This window comes from Pungitius pungitius, chromosome 16, assembly GCF_949316345.1.
Source record: "Pungitius pungitius chromosome 16, fPunPun2.1, whole genome shotgun sequence".
NCBI lineage: Eukaryota > Metazoa > Chordata > Actinopteri > Perciformes > Gasterosteidae > Pungitius > Pungitius pungitius.
In genome coordinates, this window is record NC_084915.1 from 2243553 (window position 1) to 2270425 (window position 26873).

The following is a 26873-nucleotide window of genomic DNA, read 5'->3' on the forward strand; positions in this document are numbered from 1 at the left end:
TTGGCCTTCTTTTTTTCTTCCAGCACACGGCACAGGTTGGCGTCACAATCATGGCAAAGTTGACTGGACCACAGCGGAAAATTATCCTTCCAGAGAAGAAGTTATTTACTTCTACAACGAATGGAAGAGTTACAACTTCCAGATGACAGCTCGCCGCTCATCCTTCTGGGCAACTTGAACATCCGACAGAACTTATGTGACCTACTGCGTTTTATTTTCTCCTTTAGCTGTCATTTAAGTATTAAAATTCGCTGTATTTTTGCAAGAGAGGCACCAATCCGATTTGAGTGACGTTTCGAATGTGAAATTGTATTGGACCATATAGGTCATCTGCAGAGCGTTGGCCCCTGGCGCAGTAAACCAGGGTTTGATTCTTGGCATGCACAAGACTCCTCATGTGACTTAAAATGAATCCAGAATGCAATATTTGTTCAGTATGCAAGGGCAGTGATTTATTCAGTCATGTTTGGTCATGTTTTGGTTTTTTTACATGACAATATGGTTTGGTACATGCTGAGTTAATGAATATACATTCTAAAGTGCAATGTCCATATGTGAATAAGAGTTGTATACGTTTATCATAGTCAACATGGTGTGGAAATATCCCTTATGTAGTTGGTCAATGGGAACTATAGTAGGCCGTAATAACAGCTAAGGTAATTACAGGTGGATATTTCTGTGAATTAACCTTAAATGAGACTGCATTTATGATATCTAAGATATACAGGACAAGAAAAATGCACTGGATGTGTATATGTGTTGAATCAATTATACAGACGCAAACTGGAGAACGAGACAAGTGTTGCTGTGATACTTATTGTGGTCATCGTGCCCGAGACCCGTAACAATTACTCCGCAGGTCTTTTGCAGCGGGGCAACAGCCCGGCGTCGGTGGATTCCGTTCGCGAGGCCAAAGATTCGGGTTTGAATGGCAGCCCCGAGAATGATTTGTTTAGTCTCTTTAGTCTTTTTTGACCCGCGAGCCCGGCCGACCGCCGCCCCACCCCGACGTGCGAGAATAGGCGAAGGCCCGTTCATCGCTGCTTGCAGCTTTAATTCTTATTATTTCACCACTTCAATCGCACTTTTGGGGCCTTTGCCATGTTCAAAAACTCTTGAATTTTTGCGTGCGCTTCAGAAGTGCGAAAAATTTATATATTCTTGGGGTCGCGCAATTTGGCGATGAAAAAAAGTGCTCTCTAGCGCCCCCTAAAGTGCTGCCTCTGGGGACATTTTTGTCCACTTTTACGGATTGACTTGAAATTTTGCACACAGGTGCTCTTGGATGTGCTCTACAAAAAAGTCAATCATGGTATGCAAATGCGCCTACCGTTTTATGGCCGCCATTTTGAATTTTGTGAAAAACACGTTTTTGCGAACTCCTCCCAGACGCTTGGTCCGATTTTGACGAAATCTTCACCAAAATGATCATTGGCTCAATGCCATCAAAAGTTATCAAAAGCTTGTTGATATCTCATTTAGTTTTTAATTGATGGACCAATCAAGTTGTCGGGGGTGTGGCCTAAAAAGGAAAGACCAATAACTTTAAAAGTAAAAGGCCTGTCGCCACCAAATCTTTAGGACATGTTCACATTGGGTCCTAGAACTTCCCCTGAGAATTAAAAAAAAATCGAACATTAGGGGGCGCTATGGTGATTTACTGTATTTTGGCCTTTTTTTCGCAATTTCCACCGTATTTTGGTTTTACAAACGAACGAACTCCTCCGAGAGTTTAAATCCGATCGATTTCAAAATCGGGCCAGTTGATCCTGACCCCCTTGGGGTCAAAAGTTATTAAAATCAAGAGTTTTCATAAAACTACCTGGGCGTGAGCTTGCGTGCAGTTTGGACAATTTTGGAAGATTTTTTTCCAAAATGTAAAATGGTATAACTCCAAGGAACATTGATATTTCTGGCTATAAATGTATATTCATGATGCTTGTGTAGGCCTTTAAGTAATGCCATGCAGTGATTTTCGAAAAAGTATAGCGCCACCTATTGGCTTAGGTCAATGCAAAGTTTCTACATTTACATGTCCATTTCCTAGCCCTTTAATCTGATCAACTTCAAATCTGGGAATATAAGACGTAAGACTGTGACGATGGCTCACAGTGAGAATTGGGAGTTTTGGACCAACTTTGTTGCTGTGGCGACGACATATTCGCATGAAAGTTCAAGCACATCTTCTGCGCCTCGGCAGACTCCAAAACTCTTGAAAACCTCTGTGAGTATCCTACGTGATGACCTTTACAGACCTGATGTGCAGTTTTGGATCAAAATTGAAAAATTGCCTCCATTGCGCCCCCTGGAAGATTTTGACGAAGCCCCGCCCGCATCCTGTTTGACCGACAAGTCCGCTGATTTTTTACCAAATGTATTAAAGGGAGACTTAAAAAAGTCTCTGAGGAATTTTTTTTAAAACAAACAGGAAGGCAGTTATAATTTTTTTAGTGTGAATATTACCTGTATTTTTGGCGGAGAGTGACCAATCCTATTTGAGTGAGTTTTCGAATTCTCACATCCATCTGGAAGAATAGCTCAGTGAGTAAGGTGTTGGCCCCCCGATGCTATGGTCGTGGGATCGACTCCCGACGAAATTATTTTTTTTTCCTCCTCTTTTTAAACGCGTGTCGTCTGATCTAACGAACAAAATGATTCAGTTTACCCTCCTTGCTGATGTGTTTGACTTAAACAACTACACTTAAGAGCAGGTTTGTGAAAATCGTTTCAGTTTAAGGACAGAAGCTGCTCCGTGGCACATGAACAGAATGAAACAGCAGACTGAGGCACTCAGCTGGCGGACCGGGCAGCTGGTTGCGAGTTACGACACATCTAACCTGGACAAATAACACGGACAGTTCAATATATTTACATCTGGATTTAAATAGACGTATTCTGCAACATACGTCATGGTGATGTTACTAGAGAAAATGGTGCGGCCCCTTTAAGAGCTACACGCACGGGCTACGGAGGGGGAGAGCGCATGAGGAAGTTGTGTTGTTGTTGTGATGACGGAGTGGATGTAGCGGCCGGAGAATTGTCTGTACTGTAACTTTGTTACTCAGTGTTAGATTAATAAATCCTCAAAGAAAGTAAAGCGGACTTTTATTCACCAACCCCGGGACGAAGGGAATTAACCCCAAAGTTTACTTAGCCGACAGTACTTTGGCCCTGGAGCAGACAGCAACGCCTCCCCCTGCAAACTCCGACTACGGTCAGAGACGGACCGGCAGGAAAGGTGAACACAAGGCTAACGAAGTTAATTGTCAACATTAATGTGCCTGTCATGGTATGAGGCCAGACGTGAGTTGTGTTCTACATTCAAGAGGGTTTTTATTTAGCACTGAACAATAACAACCAGCATACGTCTTTTAGCTAAGCTAACTACGGTAGCTTCACGGGGATAAAAGACCCCTCTTCACTCTATCAGCGCCACTTTGTTTACGTTTCCGTGTGCCCTAAATAACTTGGCCCGATTGAATCACTTTATTTACACACTTTGAGTAGAACCGTGCTCGCAGCAGCTAACTTAACTACTTTGTTGTTTAACTTCATTGTCTATAATCTGCCCGCAGCGTGCAGCCGGGCGCAGCTAAATGACACGTAATGTATTGTGCGTCTTCAATGCTTTTCAATATGTTATATATTTATTGCCTTCACAATGAGCATGAATCTAACATTAAATGATATGATTAATATGCCCCTTATAGCGGCTTTTACACAATAAACAATATCCAAAAAGCCGCAGCAGGCTAAGACATGAGGGGATCATACTAATGACGCGTCGCACTGAAGTATTTTGATGTGTCCGTTTCACCGAGAAGTAACATACGCAAATCGCTTACTTTACCAGATGCATTTTATTGGTCAAGTGAGTATCAAAGCACATGAAACTCCATTGAAGTGACGATGACATTGACGATGGTGATAACAATGACGCTGACGGTCAAAAGAAAGTTTTTCCCCATGCTCACCCTGCAGCCATGCTCCAAACAACCACACCCCACAGGTGAACAGACACACACTAATATACACACACACACACCACACCCCCTTACGGTGTCGTGGATACAAATGACGTCACACCACACGCACACATACAAACAATGTAGAAGGAAAGAATAATCAAAACGATGTATGGCTCCTACACCCCTCATTCCAAAGAAATAATATACACACGTCAAGCTCATTATGGAGTTGAAACGACAATTTACTAAACTGTAAACAGTTAATATAAGAGAAAAAAATATTGTAATCAAGATAAATGTTTTCAAAACGTGTGATTAACTAGTCAATTGTCTATAATCTGTTGACAGCCATAATCGTATTCTGATAATACACGTTGGTGCTCAAATATTTTCAGATGGCCTGTGCAAAGTCATGCCACCAGTCTGAGGACATCACTGGGAATGGCACATGGGACACGTGGCTTTCAACTCCAGCGAGGTGGGAAAGCATTTCTTTATGTATATTTTGTTCTGTCTGCATAATTGTAAAAGACTTCTTCCCGCATTCGTACAACAGCATTCCATATCGTGTGACTGTCGATGGATGTAATAATTTGGCCTTCTTTTTTTCTTCCACCACACGGCACAGGTGGGCTTCACCGCGGGCAATCGTGGCAAAGACCCAAGTCGACTGGACCACAGCGGAAAATGATCCTTCCAGAGAAGAAGTTATTTACTTCTACAACGAATGGAAGAGTTACAACTTCCAGATGACAGCTCGCCGCTCATCCTTCTGGGCAACTTGAACATCCGACAGAACTTATGTGACCCTACTGCGTTTATTTTCTCCTTTAGCTCTCATTTAAGTATTAAAATTCGCTGTATTTTTGCAAGAGAGGCACCAATCCTATTTGAGTGACGTTTCGATTGTGAAATTGTATTGGACCATATAGGTCATCTGCAGAGCGTTGGCCCCTGGCGCAGTAAACCAGGGTTTGATTCTTGGCATGCACAAGACTCCTCATGTGACTTAAAATGAATCCAGAATGCAATATTTGTTCAGTATGCAAGGGCAGTGATTTATTTAGTCATGTTTGGTCATGTTTTGGTTTTTTTACATGACAATATGGTTTGGTACATGCTGAGTTAATGAATATACATTCTAAAGTGCAATGTCCATATGTGAATAAGAGTTGTATACGTTTATCATAGTCAACATGGTGTGGAAATATCCCTTATGTAGTTGGTCAATGGGAACTATAGTAGGCCGTAATAACAGCTAAGGTAATTACAGGTGGATATTTCTGTGAATTAACCTTAAATGAGACTGCATCTATGATATCTAAGATATACAGGACAAGAAAAATGCACTGGATGTGTATATGTGTTGAATCAATTATACAGACGCAAACTGGAGAACGAGACAAGTGTTGCTGTGATACTTATTGTGGTCATCGTGCCCGAGACCCGTAACAATTACTCCGCAGGTCTTTTGCAGCGGGGCAACAGCCCGGCGTCGGTGGATTCCGTTCGCGAGGCCGCAGATTCAGGTTTGAATGGCAGCCCCGAGAGTGATTCGTTTAGTCTCTTTAGTCTTTTTTGACCCGCGAGCCCGGCCGACCGCCGCCCCACCCCGACGCGCGAGAATAGGCGAAGGCCCGTTCATCGCTGCTTGCAGCTTTAATTAGGGCCTGAGCCGACTGAAAGTCGGGCGAAAGCCCTATTGAAATTGCAAGAATTCTTCTTATTATTCTTATTATTTCACCACTTCAATCGCACTTTTGGGGCCTTTGCCATGTTCAAAAACTCTTGAATTTTTGCGTGCGCTTCAGAAGTGCGAAAAATTTATATATTCTTGGGGTCGCGCAATTTGGCGATGAAAAAAAGTGCTCTCTAGCGCCCCCTAAAGTGCTGCCTCTGGGGACATTTTTGTCCACTTTTACGGATTGACTTGAAATTTTGCACACAGGTGCTCTTGGATGTGCTCTACAAAAAAGTCAATCATGGTATGCAAATGCGCCTACCGTTTTATGTCCGCCATTTTGAATTTTGTGAAAAACACGTTTTTGCGAACTCCTCCCAGACGCTTGGTCCGATTTTGACGAAATCTTCACCAAAATGATCATTGGCTCAATGCCATCAAAAGTTATTAAAAGCTTGTTGATATCTCATTGGGTTTTTAATTGATGGACCAATCAATTTGTCGGGGGTGTGGCCTAAAAAGGAAAGACCAATAACTTAAAAAGTAAAAGGCCTGTCGCCACCAAATCTTTAGGACATGTTCACATTGGGTCCTAGAACTTCCCCTGAGAATTAAAAAAAAATCGAACATTAGGGGGCGCTATGGTGATTTACTGTATTTTGGCCTTTTTTTCGCAATTTCCACCGTATTTTGGTTTTACAAACGAACGAACTCCTCCGAGAGTTTAAATCCGATCGATTTCAAAATCGGGCAAGTTGATCCTGACCCCCTTGGGGTCAAAAGTTATTAAAATCAAGAGTTTTCATAAAACTACCTGGCCGTGAGCTTGCGTGCAGTTTGGACGATTTTTGACGATTTTTCTCAAAAATGTAAAATGGTATAACTCCAAGGAACATTGATATTTCTGGCTATAAATGTATATTCATGATGCTTGTGTAAGCCTTTAAGTAATGCCATGCAGTGATTTTCGAAAAAGTATAGCGCCACCTATTGGCTTAGGTCAATGCAAAGTTTGTACATTTACATGTCCATTTCCCAGCCCTTTAATCTGATCAACTTCAAATCTGGGAATATAAGACGTAAGACTGTGACGATGGCTCACAGTGAGAATTGGGAGTTTTGGACCAACTTTGTGGCTGTGACGTCGCCATATTCGCATGAAAGTTCAAGCACATCTTCTGAGCCTCGGCACACTCCAAAACTCTTGAAAACCTCTGTGAGTATCCTACGTGATGACCTTTACAGACCTGATGTGCAGTTTTGGATCAAAAGTGAAAAATTGCCTCCATTGCGCCCCCTGGAAGATTTTGACGAAGCCCCGCCCGCACCCTGTTTGACCGACAAGTCCGCTGATTTTTTACCAAATGTATTAAAGGGAGACTTAAAAAAGTCTCTGAGGAATTTTCTCTAAAACAAACAGGAAGGCAGTTATAATTTTTTTAGTGTGAATATTACCTGAATTTTTGGCGGAGAGTGACCAATCCTATTTGAGTGAGTTTTCGAATTCTCAAAGCCATCAGAGGGTTTAGCTCTCCTGGTAAGAGACCGCCCCCCGATCCTATGGTCGTGAGATCGAGTCCCGACGAAATCATACTTTTTTTTTTGTTACTTCTTTTTTTAAACGCGTGTCCGGCTGATCTAACGGACAAAATGATTCAGGTAACTCTCCTTGCTGAGGTTAAATAACTGTACACGTTAGAGCAGCTGTGTCACACTCGTTTCAGCCACATACGGCTGGCACAGCTGCCGTATGTGGAGCTGCTGGGAGACGTCAGTGAGCTGGCGTTTGCAGTCGGGTGGCGGACTGGTCTTTATTCAGTTCTTGCACTTTGTACATCGCCCCAACATAATTAATTAGACTCCTGATGTGACTTGTCAACTTTTTGCAGGCCTTTTGCAGCTCGGCAATAGGCTAGTGTTGGTGGATTCCGTTCATGAAACCAGACTCAGGTTTGAATGCCAGCCCCAAGAGTGATTTATTTTGTCTCTTTAGTCTCTTTTTGACCCGCGAGTCTGGCAACCGCTGCCACCCCGACGTGCAAGGAGAGGCGAAGGCCCGTTCATCGCTGCTTGCAGCTTTAATATTATTATTATTTCACCACTTCAATCGCACTTTTGGGGCCTTTGCCATGTTCAAAAACTCTTGAATTTTTGCGTGCGCTTCAGAAGTGCGAAAAATTTATATATTCTTGGGGTCGCGCAATTTGGCGATGAAAAAAAGTGCTCTCTAGCGCCCCCTAAAGTGCTGCCTCTGGGGACATTTTTGTCCACTTTTACGGATTGACTTGAAATTTTGCACACAGGTGCTCTTGGATGTGCTCTACAAAAAAGTCAATCATGGTATGCAAATGCGCCTACCGTTTTATGTCCGCCATTTTGAATTTTGTGAAAAACACGTTTTTGCGACTTTTCGAATTCGCACATCCATCTGGAAGAATAGCTCAGTGAGTAAGGTGTTGGCCCCCCGATGCAATGGTCGTGAGATCGACTCCCGACGAGGTCATACTTTTTTTTTTTTTCTTCTTTTTTTAAACGTGTGTCCGGCTGATCTAACGGACAAAATGATTCAGTTTACTCTCCTTGCTGAGGTTATTAAATAACTGTACACGTTAGAGCAGCTGTGTCACACTCGTTTCAGCCACATACGGCTGCTGGGCACAGCTGCCGTATGTGTGGAGCTGGCGTTGCAGCCCGGTACGGTCTGGACGGTGCAGCCGTTCGCCAGCGTGTCGCGAGTTTGACACATCTAACCTAGAAAAATAACACGGACAGTTCAATATATTTACATCTGAATTTAAATACACGTATTCTGCCACATACGGGTGGAGATGCAAACACGTTTTGGGATTTTACTAGATGTTACGGGGAACTGTTACGTTAAAGAACTCAATTACCCAGCAGTCTTTGTTGACGGACATGCGCAGAGTAGAGGGCGGCTCGTAGTGTCGCGTGAGTTAATGCTGTTATCGCGAGAGGTCGCCATTGAAGCCCCGGCGTTGAACAGCTGCAGCTCGTATCAAGTCCGTATTTTATATTTTAAACTGCTAGCTACACACCTATGCTTAAATCCAAACGGACTAAACCAAGTGGAAACGCTTTGGTAGGTGAGTGATGACTTTTTCCTTGTGCGTTCTTCAGTCTTACCCACTTAAATAGCGGGGATACTGTAAACATGCTAACACTAATTCGGTGCTATTAGCTGCTTAAGGGACGTCCCGTCACAAACATCTCTTTTTTTCCGCGTCTCCGGCTGATCTAACGAACAAAGTGGTTCAGATTACTCTATTTGCTGAGGTTATTGACTTAAATAACTACACTTTAGAGCAGATTTGTCACACTAATTTGAGTTTACTGCCGGCTGTGGCTGCTGTGCACTATTTAGCACAGCCCAGGGCAGCCTATGCTATGCTTGAAGAACATCAACTAGCATACGTATTTTGTTCCTGTAAAGCTAACTACGGTAGCTTCACGGGAATAAAAGACCCCTCTTCACGCTATTAGCGCCACTTTGTTTACGTTTCCGTGTGCCCTAAATAACTTGGCCCGATTGAATCACTTTATTTACACACTACTACTCGCAGCAGCTAACTAACTACTTTGTTGTTTAAAAGCGTCAGCTAAATGACACGTAATGTAATGTGCGTCTTCAATGCTTTTCAATGTTATATATTTATTTCCTTCACAATGAGCATGAATCTAACATTAAATGATATGATTAATATGCCCCTCATTCCAATGAAATAATATACACACGTCAAGCTCATTATGGAGTTGAAACAACAAATTACTAAACTGTAAACAGTTAATATAAGAGAAAAAAATATTGTTATCAAGATAAATGTTTTACAAAATGTGTGATTAACTAGTTAATTGTCTATAATCTGTTGACAGCCCTAATCGTATTCTGATAATACATGTTGGTGCTCAAATACTTTCAGATGCCACGTGCAAAGTCATGCCACCATCAATGGGAATGGCACATTGGACACGTGGCTTTCAACTCCAGCGAGGTGGGAAAGCATTTCTTTATGTATATTTTGTTCTGTCTGCATAATTGTAAAACACAGACACCCAACTAATTCTCTCCTTCCCCGACTCGGACACTCAGGTGGCGGCACGGATCTCTGCATGTCTGACTGACATCTCCCAGTGGATGTCCGCCCATCACCTGAAGATCAACCCCGACAAGACTGAACTACTTCTCTTCCCTGGAAAAAACTCGCCCACTCAGGACCTGACTGTTAACTTTGGCGAACACCGTTAACATCAGGAGAATACGACCCCTTCTCACTCAGAAGGCGGCGCAGGTACAGATTCAGGCTCTTGTCATCTCTCGCCTCGACTACTGTAACTCTCTGCTGGCGGGTCTCCCTGCTACCGCCATACGACCACTGCAGCTCATCCAGAATGCAGCAGCTCGACTGGTCTTCAACCTTCTGAAATACTCCCACACCACACCGCTTCTCCGTTCTCTTCATTGGTTACTAGTGGCTCCCCGCATCCAGTTCAAAGCATTGGTACTGACGTACCACGCTGTGAATGGATCGGGACCAGTCTACATCCGGGACATGGTTAAACCCTACATCCCAACCCACACACTCCGATCTGCATCTGCCACGCTGCTTGTTCCTCCCTCACTGAGAGAAAAGCACTCGACGAGATCGCGACTCTTTGCTGTCCTGGCTCCCAGATGGTGGAACGAGCTCTCTGATGACATCAGGACTGCAGAGAGCCTCTCCATCTTCCGTCGAAAACTCAAGACACACCTTTTTAGACTCTACCTTGACTAAAACACTAGCAAACCGTAGCACTAACAAATGGTAGCACTTAAATTGTACTTATAATGCCACTTATCTTTAACATGTTTTGAAACTGCTTAGTTAATGAAAAATGTACTTTCTTGTTACTTGTTCTTCTGAGTTTGTATCTCTATGTGGAAATGCACTTATTGTACGTCGCTTTGGATAAAAGCGTCAGCTAAATGACATGTAATGTAAAAGCCTTCTTCCTGTGTTCTTACAACAGCATTCCATTACATATCGATGTAATAATTTGGCCTTCTTTTTTTCTTCCAGCACACGGCACAGGTTGGCGTCACAATCATGGCAAAGTTGACTGGACCACAGCGGAAAATGATCCTTCCAGAGAAGAAGTTATTTACTTCTACAACGAATGGAAGAGTTACAACTTCCAGATGACAGCTCTCCGCTCATCCTTCTGGGCAACTTGAACATCCGACAGAACTTATGTGACCTACTGCGTTTATTTTCTCCTTTAGCTCTCATTTAAGTATTAAAATTCACTGTATTTTTGCAAGAGAGGCACCAATCCTATTTGAGTGACGTTTCGATTGTGAAATTGTATTGGACCATATAGGTCATCTGCAGAGCGTTGGCCCCTGGCGCAGTAAACCAGGGTTTGATTCTTGGCATGCACAAGACTCCTCATGTGACTTAAAATGAATCCAGAATGCAATATTTGTTCAGTATGCAAGGGCAGTGATTTATTTAGTCATGTTTGGTCATGTTTTGGTTTTTTTACATGACAATATGGTTTGGTACATGCTGAGTTAATGAATATACATTCTAAAGTGCAATGTCCATATGTGAATAAGAGTTGTATACGTTTATCATAGTCAACATGGTGTGGAAATATCCCTTATGTAGTTGGTCAATGGGAACTATAGTAGGCAGTAATAACAGCTAAGGTAATTACAGGTGGATATTTCTGGGAATTAACCTTAAATGAGACTGCATTTATGATATCTAAGATATACAGGACAAGAAAAATGCACTGGATGTGTATATGTGTTGAATCAATTATACAGACGCAAACTGGAGAACGAGACAAGTGTTGCTGTGATACTTATTGTGGTCATCGTGCCCGAGACCCGTAACAATTACTCCGCAGGTCTCTTGCAGCTCGGCAACAGCCCGGCGTCGGTGGATTCCGTTCGCGAGGCCGCAGATTCGGGTTTGAATGGCAGCCCCGAGAGTGATTTGTTTAGTCTCTTTAGTCTTTTTTGATCCGCGAGCCCGGCCGACCGCCGCCCCGCCCCGACGTGCGAGAATAGGCGAAGGCCCGTTCATCGCTGCTTGCAGCTTTAATTAGGGCCTGAGCCGACTGAAAGTCGGGCGAAAGCCCTATTGAAATTGCAAGAATTATTATTATTAGGGCCTGAGCCGACTGAAAGTCGGGCGAAAGCCCTATTGAAATTGCAAGAATTATTATTATTATTATTATTTCGCCACTTCGAACGCACTTTCGGGGACTTCATCATGTTCAAAAACTCTTGAATTTTTGCACGCGCATCAGAAGTGCGCAAAATTGACGTATGATTCGGGTCCCGCAATTAGAGGAGAAGAAAAAGAACTCTCTAGCGCCCCCCAAAGTGGCCGCAATGTTAATTATTTTTTTTACTTTCACCGATCGACTTGGAACCTTTTCACACAGGTTCTCTTGGATGTGCTGTACACAAAAAAAATTATGGTATGCAAATGCGCCTACCGTTTTATGGCCGCCATTTTGAATTTTGTGAAAAACACGTTTTTGCGAACTCCTCCCAGACGCTTGGTCCGATTCTTACGAAATCTTCGGCAAAATGATCGTTGGCTCGATGCGATCAAAAGTTATTGAAAGAATGTTGATATCTCATTTTTCAATAAAGTTATGGACCAATGAAGTTTATAGGTTTGTGTCCTGAAAATTCAAAGGCCTATAACTTTTTTTTTTTCTAACCGTCATTTTCACCAAATTTTGAGGACATGTTCACAATGAGTCCTAGAACATCCCCAAATTTTCCCAGAATATTTGAACATTAGGGGGCGCTGTGGTGATTCTGTGTATTTTTGGCCATTTCCTTCAATTTTTGCATTTACAAACGAACGAACTCCTCCGAGAGTTTAAATCCGATCCATTTCAAAATCTGGCAACTGGTTCCTGACACCCTTGGGGTCAAAAGTTATTAAAATCAAGAGTTTTCATAAAACTACCTGGGCGTGAGCGTGCGTGCAGTTTGGACAATTTTGGACGATTTTTTTCCAGAACGGAAAATGGTATAACTCCAAGGAACATTGATATTTCTGGCTATAAATGTATATTCATGATGCTTGTGTAGGCCTTTAAGTAATGCCATGCAGTGATTTTCGAAAAAGTATAGCGCCACCTATTGGCTTAGGTCAATGCAAAGTTTCTACATTTACATGTCCATTTCCTAGCCCTTTAATCTGATCAACTTCAAATCTGGGAATATAAGACGTTAGACTGTGACGATGGCTCACAGTGAGAATTGGGAGTTTTGGACCAACTTTGTGGCTGTGACGTCGCCATATTCGCATGAAAGTTCAAGCACATCTTCTGAGCCTCGGCACACTCCAAAACTCTTGAAAACCTCTGTGAGTATCCTACGTGATGACCTTTACAGACCTGATGTGCAGTTTTGGATCAAAAGTGAAAAATTGCCTCCATTGCGCCCCCTGGAAGATTTTGACGAAGCCCCGCCCGCACCCTGTTTGACCGACAAGTCCGCTGATTTTTTACCAAATGTATTAAAGGGAGACTTAAAAAAGTCTCTGAGGAATTTTCTCTAAAACAAACAGGAAGGCAGTTATAATTTTTTTAGTGTGAATATTACCTGAATTTTTGGCGGAGAGTGACCAATCCTATTTGAGTGAGTTTTCGAATTCTCAAAGCCATCAGAGGGTTTAGCTCTCCTGGTAAGAGACCGCCCCCCGATCCTATGGTCGTGAGATCGAGTCCCGACGAAATCATACTTTTTTTTTTGTTACTTCTTTTTTTAAACGCGTGTCCGGCTGATCTAACGGACAAAATGATTCAGGTAACTCTCCTTGCTGAGGTTAAATAACTGTACACGTTAGAGCAGCTGTGTCACACTCGTTTCAGCCACATACGGCTGGCACAGCTGCCGTATGTGGAGCTGCTGGGAGACGTCAGTGAGCTGGCGTTTGCAGTCGGGTGGCGGACTGGTCTTTATTCAGTTCTTGCACTTTGTACATCGCCCCAACATAATTAATTAGACTCCTGATGTGACTTGTCAACTTTTTGCAGGCCTTTTGCAGCTCGGCAATAGGCTAGTGTTGGTGGATTCCGTTCATGAAACCAGACTCAGGTTTGAATGCCAGCCCCAAGAGTGATTTATTTTGTCTCTTTAGTCTCTTTTTGACCCGCGAGTCTGGCAACCGCTGCCACCCCGACGTGCAAGGAGAGGCGAAGGCCCGTTCATCGCTGCTTGCAGCTTTAATATTATTATTATTTCACCACTTCAATCGCACTTTTGGGGCCTTTGCCATGTTCAAAAACTCTTGAATTTTTGCGTGCGCTTCAGAAGTGCGAAAAATTTATATATTCTTGGGGTCGCGCAATTTGGCGATGAAAAAAAGTGCTCTCTAGCGCCCCCTAAAGTGCTGCCTCTGGGGACATTTTTGTCCACTTTTACGGATTGACTTGAAATTTTGCACACAGGTGCTCTTGGATGTGCTCTACAAAAAAGTCAATCATGGTATGCAAATGCGCCTACCGTTTTATGGCCGCCATTTTGAATTTTGTGAAAAACACGTTTTTGCGAACTCCTCCCAGACGCTTGGTCCGATTTTGACGAAATCTTCACCAAAATGATCATTGGCTCAATGCCATCAAAAGTTATCAAAAGCTTGTTGATATCTCATTTAGTTTTTAATTGATGGACCAATCAAGTTGTCGGGGGTGTGGCCTAAAAAGGAAAGACCAATAACTTAAAAAGTAAAAGGCCTGTCGCCACCAAATCTTTAGGACATGTTCACATTGGGTCCTAGAACTTCCCCTGAGAATTAAAAAAAAATCGAACATTAGGGGGCGCTATGGTGATTTACTGTATTTTGGCCTTTTTTTCGCAATTTCCACCGTATTTTGGTTTTACAAACGAACGAACTCCTCCGAGAGTTTAAATCCGATCGATTTCAAAATCGGGCAAGTTGATCCTGACCCCCTTGGGGTCAAAAGTTATTAAAATCAAGAGTTTTCATAAAACTACCTGGCCGTGAGCTTGCGTGCAGTTTGGACGATTTTTGACGATTTTTCTCAAAAATGTAAAATGGTATAACTCCAAGGAACATTGATATTTCTGGCTATAAATGTATATTCATGATGCTTGTGTAGGCCTTTAAGTAATGCCATGCAGTGATTTTCGAAAAAGTATAGCGCCACCTATTGGCTTAGGTCAATGCAAAGTTTCTACATTTACATGTCCATTTCCTAGCCCTTTAATGTGATCAACTTCAAATCTGGGAATATAAGACGTAAGACGGTGACGATGGCTCACAGTGAGAATTGGGAGTTTTGGACCAACTTTGTTGCTGTGACGACGTCATCTTTGCATGAAAGTTCAAGCACATCTTCTGAGCCTCGGCACACTCCAAAACTCTTGAAAACCTCTGTGAGTATCCTACGTGATGACCTTTACAGACGTGATGTGCAGTTTTGGATCAAAAGTGAAAAATTGCCTCCATTGCGCCCCCTGGAAGATTTTGACGAAGCCCCGCCCGCACCCTGTTTGACCGACAAGTCCGCTGATTTTTTACCAAATGTATTAAAGGGAGACTTAAAAAAGTCTCTGAGGAATTTTCTCTAAAACAAACAGGAAGGCAGTTATAATTTTTTTAGTGTGAATATTACCTCAATTTTTGGCGGAGAGTGACCAATCCTATTTCAGTGACTTTTCGAATTCGCACATCCATCTGGAAGAATAGCTCAGTGAGTAAGGTGTTGGCCCCCCGATGCAATGGTCGTGAGATCGACTCCCGACGAGGTCATACTTTTTTTTTTTTTCTTCTTTTTTTAAACGTGTGTCCGGCTGATCTAACGGACAAAATGATTCAGTTTACTCTCCTTGCTGAGGTTATTAAATAACTGTACACGTTAGAGCAGCTGTGTCACACTCGTTTCAGCCACATACGGCTGCTGGGCACAGCTGCCGTATGTGTGGAGCTGGCGTTGCAGCCCGGTACGGTCTGGACGGTGCAGCCGTTCGCCAGCGTGTCGCGAGTTTGACACATCTAACCTAGAAAAATAACACGGACAGTTCAATATATTTACATCTGAATTTAAATACACGTATTCTGCCACATACGGGTGGAGATGCAAACACGTTTTGGGATTTTACTAGATGTTACGGGGAACTGTTACGTTAAAGAACTCAATTACCCAGCAGTCTTTGTTGACGGACATGCGCAGAGTAGAGGGCGGCTCGTAGTGTCGCGTGAGTTAATGCTGTTATCGCGAGAGGTCGCCATTGAAGCCCCGGCGTTGAACAGCTGCAGCTCGTATCAAGTCCGTATTTTATATTTTAAACTGCTAGCTACACACCTATGCTTAAATCCAAACGGACTAAACCAAGTGGAAACGCTTTGGTAGGTGAGTGATGACTTTTTCCTTGTGCGTTCTTCAGTCTTACCCACTTAAATAGCGGGGATACTGTAAACATGCTAACACTAATTCGGTGCTATTAGCTGCTTAAGGGACGTCCCGTCACAAACATCTCTTTTTTTCCGCGTCTCCGGCTGATCTAACGAACAAAGTGGTTCAGATTACTCTATTTGCTGAGGTTATTGACTTAAATAACTACACTTTAGAGCAGATTTGTCACACTAATTTGAGTTTACTGCCGGCTGTGGCTGCTGTGCACTATTTAGCACAGCCCAGGGCAGCCTATGCTATGCTTGAAGAACATCAACTAGCATACGTATTTTGTTCCTGTAAAGCTAACTACGGTAGCTTCACGGGAATAAAAGACCCCTCTTCACGCTATTAGCGCCACTTTGTTTACGTTTCCGTGTGCCCTAAATAACTTGGCCCGATTGAATCACTTTATTTACACACTACTACTCGCAGCAGCTAACTAACTACTTTGTTGTTTAAAAGCGTCAGCTAAATGACACGTAATGTAATGTGCGTCTTCAATGCTTTTCAATGTTATATATTTATTTCCTTCACAATGAGCATGAATCTAACATTAAATGATATGATTAATATGCCCCTCATTCCAATGAAATAATATACACACGTCAAGCTCATTATGGAGTTGAAACAACAAATTACTAAACTGTAAACAGTTAATATAAGAGAAAAAAATATTGTTATCAAGATAAATGTTTTACAAAATGTGTGATTAACTAGTTAATTGTCTATAATCTGTTGACAGCCCTAATCGTATTCTGATAATACATGTTGGTGCTCAAATACTTTCAGATGCCACGTGCAAAGTCATGCCACCATCAATGGGAATGGCACATTGGACACGTGGCTTTCAACTCCAGCGAGGTGGGAAAGCATTTCTTTATGTATATTTTGTTCTGTCTGCATAATTGTAAAACACAGACACCCAACTAATTCTCTCCTTCCCCGACTCGGACACTCAGGTGGCGGCACGGATCTCTGCATGTCTGACTGACATCTCCCAGTGGATGTCCGCCCATCACCTGAAGATCAACCCCGACAAGACTGAACTACTTCTCTTCCCTGGAAAAAACTCGCCCACTCAGGACCTGACTGTTAACTTTGGCGAACACCGTTAACATCAGGAGAATACGACCCCTTCTCACTCAGAAGGCGGCGCAGGTACAGATTCAGGCTCTTGTCATCTCTCGCCTCGACTACTGTAACTCTCTGCTGGCGGGTCTCCCTGCTACCGCCATACGACCACTGCAGCTCATCCAGAATGCAGCAGCTCGACTGGTCTTCAACCTTCTGAAATACTCCCACACCACACCGCTTCTCCGTTCTCTTCATTGGTTACTAGTGGCTCCCCGCATCCAGTTCAAAGCATTGGTACTGACGTACCACGCTGTGAATGGATCGGGACCAGTCTACATCCGGGACATGGTTAAACCCTACATCCCAACCCACACACTCCGATCTGCATCTGCCACGCTGCTTGTTCCTCCCTCACTGAGAGAAAAGCACTCGACGAGATCGCGACTCTTTGCTGTCCTGGCTCCCAGATGGTGGAACGAGCTCTCTGATGACATCAGGACTGCAGAGAGCCTCTCCATCTTCCGTCGAAAACTCAAGACACACCTTTTTAGACTCTACCTTGACTAAAACACTAGCAAACCGTAGCACTAACAAATGGTAGCACTTAAATTGTACTTATAATGCCACTTATCTTTAACATGTTTTGAAACTGCTTAGTTAATGAAAAATGTACTTTCTTGTTACTTGTTCTTCTGAGTTTGTATCTCTATGTGGAAATGCACTTATTGTACGTCGCTTTGGATAAAAGCGTCAGCTAAATGACATGTAATGTAAAAGCCTTCTTCCTGTGTTCTTACAACAGCATTCCATTACATATCGATGTAATAATTTGGCCTTCTTTTTTTCTTCCAGCACACGGCACAGGTTGGCGTCACAATCATGGCAAAGTTGACTGGACCACAGCGGAAAATGATCCTTCCAGAGAAGAAGTTATTTACTTCTACAACGAATGGAAGAGTTACAACTTCCAGATGACAGCTCTCCGCTCATCCTTCTGGGCAACTTGAACATCCGACAGAACTTATGTGACCTACTGCGTTTATTTTCTCCTTTAGCTCTCATTTAAGTATTAAAATTCACTGTATTTTTGCAAGAGAGGCACCAATCCTATTTGAGTGACGTTTCGATTGTGAAATTGTATTGGACCATATAGGTCATCTGCAGAGCGTTGGCCCCTGGCGCAGTAAACCAGGGTTTGATTCTTGGCATGCACAAGACTCCTCATGTGACTTAAAATGAATCCAGAATGCAATATTTGTTCAGTATGCAAGGGCAGTGATTTATTTAGTCATGTTTGGTCATGTTTTGGTTTTTTTACATGACAATATGGTTTGGTACATGCTGAGTTAATGAATATACATTCTAAAGTGCAATGTCCATATGTGAATAAGAGTTGTATACGTTTATCATAGTCAACATGGTGTGGAAATATCCCTTATGTAGTTGGTCAATGGGAACTATAGTAGGCAGTAATAACAGCTAAGGTAATTACAGGTGGATATTTCTGGGAATTAACCTTAAATGAGACTGCATTTATGATATCTAAGATATACAGGACAAGAAAAATGCACTGGATGTGTATATGTGTTGAATCAATTATACAGACGCAAACTGGAGAACGAGACAAGTGTTGCTGTGATACTTATTGTGGTCATCGTGCCCGAGACCCGTAACAATTACTCCGCAGGTCTCTTGCAGCTCGGCAACAGCCCGGCGTCGGTGGATTCCGTTCGCGAGGCCGCAGATTCGGGTTTGAATGGCAGCCCCGAGAGTGATTTGTTTAGTCTCTTTAGTCTTTTTTGATCCGCGAGCCCGGCCGACCGCCGCCCCGCCCCGACGTGCGAGAATAGGCGAAGGCCCGTTCATCGCTGCTTGCAGCTTTAATTAGGGCCTGAGCCGACTGAAAGTCGGGCGAAAGCCCTATTGAAATTGCAAGAATTATTATTATTAGGGCCTGAGCCGACTGAAAGTCGGGCGAAAGCCCTATTGAAATTGCAAGAATTATTATTATTATTATTATTTCGCCACTTCGAACGCACTTTCGGGGACTTCATCATGTTCAAAAACTCTTGAATTTTTGCACGCGCATCAGAAGTGCGCAAAATTGACGTATGATTCGGGTCCCGCAATTAGAGGAGAAGAAAAAGAACTCTCTAGCGCCCCCCAAAGTGGCCGCAATGTTAATTATTTTTTTTACTTTCACCGATCGACTTGGAACCTTTTCACACAGGTTCTCTTGGATGTGCTGTACACAAAAAAAATTATGGTATGCAAATGCGCCTACCGTTTTATGGCCGCCATTTTGAATTTTGTGAAAAACACGTTTTTGCGAACTCCTCCCAGACGCTTGGTCCGATTCTTACGAAATCTTCGGCAAAATGATCGTTGGCTCGATGCGATCAAAAGTTATTGAAAGAATGTTGATATCTCATTTTTCAATAAAGTTATGGACCAATGAAGTTTATAGGTTTGTGTCCTGAAAATTCAAAGGCCTATAACTTTTTTTTTTTCTAACCGTCATTTTCACCAAATTTTGAGGACATGTTCACAATGAGTCCTAGAACATCCCCAAATTTTCCCAGAATATTTGAACATTAGGGGGCGCTGTGGTGATTCTGTGTATTTTTGGCCATTTCCTTCAATTTTTGCATTTACAAACGAACGAACTCCTCCGAGAGTTTAAATCCGATCCATTTCAAAATCTGGCAACTGGTTCCTGACACCCTTGGGGTCAAAAGTTATTAAAATCAAGAGTTTTCATAAAACTACCTGGGCGTGAGCGTGCGTGCAGTTTGGACAATTTTGGACGATTTTTTTCCAGAACGGAAAATGGTATAACTCCAAGGAACATTGATATTTCTGGCTATAAATGTATATTCATGATGCTTGTGTAGGCCTTTAAGTAATGCCATGCAGTGATTTTCGAAAAAGTATAGCGCCACCTATTGGCTTAGGTCAATGCAAAGTTTCTACATTTACATGTCCATTTCCTAGCCCTTTAATCTGATCAACTTCAAATCTGGGAATATAAGACGTTAGACTGTGACGATGGCTCACAGTGAGAATTGGGAGTTTTGGACCAACTTTGTGGCTGTGACGTCGCCATATTCGCATGAAAGTTCAAGCACATCTTCTGAGCCTCGGCACACTCCAAAACTCTTGAAAACCTCTGTGAGTATCCTACGTGATGACCTTTACAGACCTGATGTGCAGTTTTGGATCAAAAGTGAAAAATTGCCTCCATTGCGCCCCCTGGAAGATTTTGACGAAGCCCCGCCCGCACCCTGTTTGACCGACAAGTCCGCTGATTTTTTACCAAATGTATTAAAGGGAGACTTAAAAAAGTCTCTGAGGAATTTTCTCTAAAACAAACAGGAAGGCAGTTATAATTTTTTTAGTGTGAATATTACCTGAATTTTTGGCGGAGAGTGACCAATCCTATTTGAGTGAGTTTTCGAATTCTCAAAGCCATCAGAGGGTTTAGCTCTCCTGGTAAGAGACCGCCCCCCGATCCTATGGTCGTGAGATCGAGTCCCGACGAAATCATACTTTTTTTTTTGTTACTTCTTTTTTTAAACGCGTGTCCGGCTGATCTAACGGACAAAATGATTCAGGTAACTCTCCTTGCTGAGGTTAAATAACTGTACACGTTAGAGCAGCTGTGTCACACTCGTTTCAGCCACATACGGCTGGCACAGCTGCCGTATGTGGAGCTGCTGGGAGACGTCAGTGAGCTGGCGTTTGCAGTCGGGTGGCGGACTGGTCTTTATTCAGTTCTTGCACTTTGTACATCGCCCCAACATAATTAATTAGACTCCTGATGTGACTTGTCAACTTTTTGCAGGCCTTTTGCAGCTCGGCAATAGGCTAGTGTTGGTGGATTCCGTTCATGAAACCAGACTCAGGTTTGAATGCCAGCCCCAAGAGTGATTTATTTTGTCTCTTTAGTCTCTTTTTGACCCGCGAGTCTGGCAACCGCTGCCACCCCGACGTGCAAGGAGAGGCGAAGGCCCGTTCATCGCTGCTTGCAGCTTTAATTATTATTATTTCGCCACTTCGAACGCACTTTCGGGGACTTCATCATGTTCAAAAACTCTTGAATTTTTGCACGCGCATCAGAAGTGCGCAAAATTGACGTATGATTCGGGTCCCGCAATTAGAGGAGAAGAAAAAGAACTCTCTAGCGCCCCCCAAAGTGGCCGCAATGTTAATTATTTTTTTTACTTTCACCGATCGACTTGGAACCTTTTCACACAGGTTCTCTTGGATGTGCTGTACACAAAAAAAATTATGGTATGCAAATGCGCCTACCGTTTTATGGCCGCCATTTTGAATTTTGTGAAAAACACGTTTTTGCGAACTCCTCCCAGACGCTTGGTCCGATTCTTACGAAATCTTCGGCAAAATGATCGTTGGCTCGATGCGATCAAAAGTTATTGAAAGAATGTTGATATCTCATTTTTCAATAAAGTTATGGACCAATGAAGTTTATAGGTTTGTGTCCTGAAAATTCAAAGGCCTATAACTTTTTTTTTTTCTAACCGTCATTTTCACCAAATTTTGAGGACATGTTCACAATGAGTCCTAGAACATCCCCAAATTTTCCCAGAATATTTGAACATTAGGGGGCGCTGTGGTGATTCTGTGTATTTTTGGCCATTTCCTTCAATTTTTGCATTTACAAACGAACGAACTCCTCCGAGAGTTTAAATCCGATCCATTTCAAAATCTGGCAACTGGTTCCTGACACCCTTGGGGTCAAAAGTTATTAAAATCAAGAGTTTTCATAAAACTACCTGGGCGTGAGCGTGCGTGCAGTTTGGACAATTTTGGACGATTTTTTTCCAGAACGGAAAATGGTATAACTCCAAGGAACATTGATATTTCTGGCTATAAATGTATATTCATGATGCTTGTGTAGGCCTTTAAGTAATGCCATGCAGTGATTTTCGAAAAAGTATAGCGCCACCTATTGGCTTAGGTCAATGCAAAGTTTCTACATTTACATGTCCATTTCCTAGCCCTTTAATCTGATCAACTTCAAATCTGGGAATATAAGACGTTAGACTGTGACGATGGCTCACAGTGAGAATTGGGAGTTTTGGACCAACTTTGTGGCTGTGACGTCGCCATATTCGCATGAAAGTTCAAGCACATCTTCTGAGCCTCGGCACACTCCAAAACTCTTGAAAACCTCTGTGAGTATCCTACGTGATGACCTTTACAGACCTGATGTGCAGTTTTGGATCAAAAGGGAAAAATTGCCTCCATTGCGCCCCCTGGAAGATTTTGACGACGCCCCGCCCGCACCCTGTTTGACTGACAAGTCCGCTGATTTTTTACCAAATGTATTAAAGGGAGACTTAAAAAAGTCTCTGAGGAATTTTCTCTAAAACAAACAGGAAGGCAGTTATAATTTTTATAGTGTGAATATTACCTGTATTTTTGGCGGAGAGTGACCAATCCTATTTCAATGACTTTTCGAATTCTAAAATCCATCTGGAAGAATAGCTCAGTGAGTAAGGTGTTGGCCCCCCGACGCTATGGTCGTGGGATCGACTCCCGACGAAATTATTTTATTTTCTTCTTTTTTTAAACGTGTGTCCGGCTGATCTAACGGACAAAATGATTCAGTTTACTCTCCTTGCTGAGGTTATGGACTTTGTACACTTAAGAGCAGGTATGTCAAACTCGTTTCAGTTTAAGGCCAGAAACTGCTCCGTGGCCGCGCATACAGCTGACAGAAGAAGGTAAGGCTGATGCAGGACAGCTGGCTCACGGCGCAGCCGTTCGGCAGCGTGTCGCGGGTTTGACATATCTAACCTAGACAAATAACACGGACAGTTCAATATATTTACATCTGGATTTAAATACACGTATTCTGCAACATACGGGTGGAGATGCAAACACGTTTGGTGATGTAAATAGATGTTACGGGGAAATTTTAAGTTAAAGAACTTCATCACCCAGAATTCCCTATTCTTCGTTGACGGACATGCGCAGACTACGTGCGCACAGCCGCGCACGTAGTCTGCGCATGTTCCGGTTTTGTGTTGAACAGGCAAAGTATCACCGCTCCGTATTTTAAACTGCTAACTACACACCTATACTTCAGGAACTATTACTACTATGTGGATGTAAGCAAAGTGTTCTCATTCCCTCTTGGATGTGTGCAGCCAGTGAGGTACGTTTTGTTTAAGGGCTTGTTATATCTGCTCGACGGCACGGACAGCTAACTGGGATAGCGAGTGGAGCTAGCGGCTGCCGGATGGAGCAGCCAGTCAGCCAGCTTGCTAACTACACACCGGTGCTTACGTCCACATGTACTCAACGAAGTGGAAACGCCTTTGACGGTGAGTGATTACGTTTTCCTTGTGCGTTCTCCAGTCTCACCCAGCATACGTCTTTTAGCTAAGCTAACTACGGTAGCTTTACAGCGTCAAAAGACACCTCTTCACGCTATTAACGCCACTTTGTTTACGTTTCCGTGTGCCCTAAATAACTTGGCCCGATTGAATCACTTTATTTACACACTGAGTAGAACCGTGCTCGCAGCAGCTAACTAACTACTTTGTTGTTTAAAAGCGTCAGCTAAATGACACGTAATGTAATGTGCGTCTTCAATGCTTTTCAATATGTTATATATTCATTTCCTTCACAATGAGCATGAATCTAACATTAAATGATATGATTCATATGCCCCTCATTCCAATGAAATAATATACACACGTCAAGCTCATTATGGAGTTGAAACAACAAATTACTAAACTGTAAACAGTTAATATAAGAGAAAAAAATATTGTAATCAAGATAAATGTTTTTCAAAATGTGTGATTAACTAGTTAATTGTCTATAATCTGTTGACAGCCCTAATCGTATTCTGATAATACACCAAATACTACTGTAACTCTCTGCTGGCAGGTCTCCCTGCTGCCGCCATTCGACCACTGCAGCTCATCCAGAATGCAGCAGCTCGACTGGTCTTCAACCTTCCAAAATACTCCCACACCACTTCTCCGCTCTCTTCTTTGGATACGAGTGGCTGCCCGCATGCAGTTCAAAGCATTGGTACTGACGGACCACGCTGTGAATGGATCGGGAGCAGTCTACATCCGGGACATGGTGAAACCCTGCATCCCAACCCACGCACTCCGATCTGCATCTGGCAAGCTGCTTGTTCCTCCCTCACTGAGAGAAAAGCACTCGACGAGATGGCGACTCTTTGCTGTCCTGCTCCCAGATGGTGGAATGAGCTCTCTGATGACATCAGGACCGCAGAGAGCCTCTACATCTTCCGTCGAAAACTCAAGACACACCTTTTTAGACTCTACCTTGACTAAAACACTAGCAAACCGTAGCACTAACAAATGGTAGCACTTAAATTGTACTTATAATGCCACTTATCTTTAACATGTTTTGGGCGGTGATTTATTCAGTCATGTTTAGTCATATTTTGTTTTTTTTACTTGTCAATATGGTTTGGTACATGCCGAGTTAATCAATACACATTCTAAAGTGCAACGTCCATATGTGAATAAGAGTTGTATACGTTTATCATAGTCAACATGGTGTGGAAATATCCCTTATGTAGTTGGTCAATAGGAACTATAGTAGGCAGAAATAACAGCTAAGGTAATTACAGGTGGATATTTCTGGGAATTAACCTTGATTGAGACTGCATCTATGATATCTAAGATATACAGGACAAGAAAAATGCACTGGATGTGTATATGTGTTGAATCAATTATACAGACGCAAACTGGAGAACGAGACAAGTGTTGCTGTGATACGTATTGTGGTCATCGTGCCCGAGACCCGTAACAATTACTCCGCAGGTCTTTTGCAGCGGGGCAACAGCCCGGCGTCGGTGGATTCCGTTCGCGAGGCCGCAGATTCAGGTTTGAATGGCAGCCCCGAGAGTGATTTGTTTAGTCTCTTTAGTCTTTTTTGACCCGCGAGCCCGGCCGACCGCCGCCCCACCCCGACGTGCGAGAATAGGCGAAGGCCCGTTCATCGCTGCTTGCAGCTTTAATTAGGGCCTGAGCCGACTGAAAGTCGGGCGAAAGCCCTATTGAAATTGCAAGAATTCTTCTTATTATTATTATTATTATTCTTATTATTTCACCACTTCAATCGCACTTTTGGGGCCTTTGCCATGTTCAAAAACTCTTGAATTTTTGCGTGCGCTTCAGAAGTGCGAAAAATTTATATATTCTTGGGGTCGCGCAATTTGGCGATGAAAAAAAGTGCTCTCTAGCGCCCCCTAAAGTGCTGCCTCTGGGGACATTTTTGTCCACTTTTACGGATTGACTTGAAATTTTGCACACAGGTGCTCTTGGATGTGCTCTACAAAAAAGTCAATCATGGTATGCAAATGCGCCTACCGTTTTATGTCCGCCATTTTGAATTTTGTGAAAAACACATTTTTGCGAACTCCTCCCAGACGCTTGGTCCGATTTTGACGAAATCTTCACCAAAATGATCATTGGCTCAATGCCATCAAAAGTTATTAAAAGCTTGTTGATATCTCATTGGGTTTTTAATTGATGGACCAATCAATTTGTCGGGGGTGTGGCCTAAAAAGGAAAGACCAATAACTTAAAAAGTAAAAGGCCTGTCGCCACCAAATCTTTAGGACATGTTCACATTGGGTCCTAGAACTTCCCCTGAGAATTAAAAAAAAATCGAACATTAGGGGGCGCTATGGTGATTTACTGTATTTTGGCCTTTTTTTCGCAATTTCCACCGTATTTTGGTTTTACAAACGAACGAACTCCTCCGAGAGTTTAAATCCGATCGATTTCAAAATCGGGCAAGTTGATCCTGACCCCCTTGGGGTCAAAAGTTATTAAAATCAAGAGTTTTCATAAAACTACCTGGCCGTGAGCTTGCGTGCAGTTTGGACGATTTTTGACGATTTTTCTCAAAAATGTAAAATGGTATAACTCCAAGGAACATTGATATTTCTGGCTATAAATGTATATTCATGATGCTTGTGTAGGCCTTTAAGTAATGCCATGCAGTGATTTTCGAAAAAGTATAGCGCCACCTATTGGCTTAGGTCAATGCAAAGTTTCTACATTTACATGTCCATTTCCTAGCCCTTTAATGTGATCAACTTCAAATCTGGGAATATAAGACGTAAGACGGTGACGATGGCTCACAGTGAGAATTGGGAGTTTTGGACCAACTTTGTTGCTGTGACGACGTCATCTTTGCATGAAAGTTCAAGCACATCTTCTGAGCCTCGGCACACTCCAAAACTCTTGAAAACCTCTGTGAGTATCCTACGTGATGACCTTTACAGACCTGATGTGCAGTTTTGGATCAAAAGTGAAAAATTGCCTCCATTGCGCCCCCTGGAAGATTTTGACGAAGCCCCGCCCGCACCCTGTTTGACCGACAAGTCCGCTGATTTTTTACCAAATGTATTAAAGGGAGACTTAAAAAAGTCTCTGAGGAATTTTCTCTAAAACAAACAGGAAGGCAGTTATAATTTTTTTAGTGTGAATATTACCTCAATTTTTGGCGGAGAGTGACCAATCCTATTTCAGTGACTTTTCGAATTCTCACATCCATCTGGAAGAATAGCTCAGTGAGTAAGGTGTTGGCCCCCCGATGCAATGGTCGTGAGATCGACTCCCGACGAAATCATACTTTTTTTTTTTTTCTTCTTTTTTTAAACGTGTGTCCGGCTG